A 3428-nucleotide genomic window follows, 5' to 3' on the forward strand; every position below is an offset into this window, starting at 1 on the left:
CAGTGAGTCACCTGGACTTCAATGTTAACCTTTTGGAGTCACTTTGCTCTGTCGGGGGTGGGGCTTTTACTGAGCTCCCCTGCAACCCCTTTTATATAAAAATACAATGAGATGAGCTAAATCCAAACCCACTTTGGCTCCACAAGTCTATCAGCTTCCCTACTGGTGTCCACGATCCTCTTGTTGTACCCTGTCAAGAGAGGAGAAGTCATTAAACATAGGTCATGGGAAAGCAGGAACTAATTCCCTGCTAACAAGTAACACCTGACTTAGAATAAATGTATTTCACAATCCTCCCTAAAAAGCTAATATAGTTTTAGTGATATTCCAAAGAAACAGTTGATTCCATAGATATCAACGATTCAGTGGTCAGGGTTGGAAAACAGAGCAGGAAGAGGGATGTACTACAGCATGGGAATCGAGGGGTCTTGGGCAAGTTACTTAACCTTTTGGTGTCTCAGATTTCTCTATCTTTAAAATGGGGATAATAGTTTTTATGTCAGAGAGTTGTTGAGAGAATCAAATGAGATAAGATATGTAGAGTGCTTAGTACACTCTACGTACGTGTCTGGTACATCAAAACCCTCAATTAATGTTACTGCTTATAACTCTAGGATACAGGGAATGTGAGTAATGATGGAAAGTCACCTAATAGTTGTCAAAAGAATGATTAAATCAAGGTGTCAGTGGCTCAGAAGCAAGACTGTTCAGAATTTTCTCTTGCTATCTTGCTCTCTCTCAATCTCTCTCCTTCTTTTGATCTTTTTTTTTTTTTTTTTTAGAGCCACATTCCATCTTTGTGTTTCCTTTTTCTTGGTGCAGAGTGACAGGTAAGAAAGATCTTTAGGTTAAAAGAAGTATCCCTGAGGAAAATGAGGCTAGATCTATTCTAATTTTTCTTGAAGCCTGATCCTCTGCAAAAGGCTAACCCTGGATTAAATTCTTTTATTTTTAAAAACCAAATACCTGGGATTCAGAGACACAATAATGTTCACTCCTATAAACACAGTAACTGTCTTGGAGGTGGAACCTGTTGAGTATTTCTATTCATAAGCAGTGTCTCAACCTGGTGTTCCAACTAACAGAAAATTGTGTTTTATAATTTAAAAATAAGAAAAAGCAATTTAGGTAACATTCTGATTGGACAGCAGATTGCATTTAGATATTTTTCAGTAGCCACTTCAATTGCTCAGACAGATTTGAACAATCCTGAGAGACAAGCACAGAGCAGTTATAAATATATAAGAGTTGTGGTGTGCACAGGAAGGGAACTTAGTTATTTGAAGTAAACACGTTGTACAACTTGTAGACCAAAAACCACTTGGTGAATGGTGGAATTGTATGCTACCTTCCTCTCATAAGAGATGAACTAACTGAATTTCCTTTGCCGTCTCACGTAACTCTTACAGTAAAACAGATTCCCACCTTAAATGAAATATGAATCCACTTTTATAGAGGGAGCTCCCCTAACTGGACCCCAAATGGAGAACTTGAAAATTTAATGTTTAGCATTCTTTTTGTCAGCCACTTGTGCTAACAGTAAAATAAAACTTCTTTGTGACTTGAGAGGATGGTTTGGTTTGAAACATTTGTTCTCATTTTCTGGGGCTCTTTTGACTTTATCAAGCCATTTGTCTTTTGAAGAGTGCTGCAAGAAGCACTGGCAAATGCATGCTATGCTGGAAGCTGGAAGGACTGGTGGCAAATTAATATAGCATTGACTTTTTCAGTAAAAAGTGTTCTACTTATGAATTTAATTCCTTGGAAATGTGAAGTGCACATGATGATGAAAATGGCAACAAATCACCGTTAGAATGGATTTTTTTCTGCTAAAAATCAAATACTCTCCTTTTAGGCTGGCATGTGTCTTTGTGCAAGAGTGTCAAATGACATTCATTTGACATCCATGTCAATCTTCATGCACTGAGACACAGAAATTAACAGTGAGAAATGCAGCTATAACTATGGTATTTCAATGTTAATCATGAAGGGTAGAGAAAAGTACAAAGGGAGAGACAGAGAGAGGAAGCACATGTAAGATAGAGTGTTTAATAACATCAAATGAAAATGACTTTACCTTAACATTTAGATTTTACCTCCTTAAGTCAGCCTCCTTTTAGATCATCAAAGTCCAGTTTGAACTATCTCACAGACACAAGACCCCTTTCATTTAAAATAGTCTACACACACAAACACACACACACACACACACCATCACCATCACCATCACCACACCACCACCACCACGACCAACCTTTCATTTTTTAATGCATAACTTGACTTCCTGTGAGAATCTATAATTTCTAAGCAATCTAAAGCTCATCGAGGCCCATAAACTAAAGAATGGACTCTAGATCCCTATCATATCTAACTAAGTTTTAATTAGCAGATTAACAAGCAGTTGTACTGGATAAAACCTTTTGAGTTTCTTCTTTAGCAGTTTCTGCTATGAAGTCCCTTGTGACCGGACCCTTCCCCCTGTTGGAAATCTAGTTATCTTGTGGCGAATGTTGTAAACCTGCAGAAATGTAGAAGGGGGAGGTACAATGGGCTTAGGGTGCAAGTCGCTGTTTTACCTTGACTTTCAGCATAAGGAGAGAGCCAATGTCCCTTTTCTCCTTCTGCCAATGCACTGGATTTGTTGTTGCTGCTGTTGTTGCAACTCGTGAAATTATTTCGTGTGTGTGTATGTTTTTAATTAACAAATAACAACAATAAGAAGGATGTTGCTGTCAGAATTCACACTTCCTGGAGCCAGGGGTGGAAGTGAAGAGGAATTTAACTAGTTCTCTGGAATTTTCACTCTTTCCCCCCATATCATTTCCTGTTTGCTAAAGAGGAGACGTAAAAATATTACCAACTCTACATCATTCAGGCTCAAATAAATTTTCTGTGCCTCAATTGCTCCTTCTGGGAAGTAGGGGTAATAAAAGGGTATTTAAAGTATGATGCTTGCACAAGCTCTCTCTTCATTTCATGTCCAACTCTAATGCTCAGTATGGTTCCAGAATTCCATACTGAGAGTGGAATAATAATTATGAGGTGAATAATTTCCACTTCATAATATCGTTGCATAGATTAAATGCATTAATGTAAGTGCTTAACACAGAACTTGCACATAGTAAGTACTTATCAAATGACAGCTATCATATTATCATTTCATTATGATAATACTGATATTATATATATGATGATAATACTGTGAAGGTTCTTATGATTTCCCCAATAGGCCTTCAGGAAGGGGGTTTCCACAGTGCTCAGATTTGTTTTCCTCATGCTCTTGTTCACTGACTCCTGGTCAGCAAGGAGTATGAGCTTCCCCACTAAGGCCCTGTCCCAACCCTTAGGCTGGAATGGGCAGGGAAGGAAGCCATAGCAATGGAAGAAGCTTCTGGAGGGACTCTGAAACCAACCCTCTGAGGGGTTCC

Source organism: Pteropus vampyrus, unplaced genomic scaffold (genome assembly GCF_000151845.1).
Source record: "Pteropus vampyrus isolate Shadow unplaced genomic scaffold, Pvam_2.0 Scaffold146, whole genome shotgun sequence".
NCBI classification, from domain to species: domain Eukaryota; kingdom Metazoa; phylum Chordata; class Mammalia; order Chiroptera; family Pteropodidae; genus Pteropus; species Pteropus vampyrus.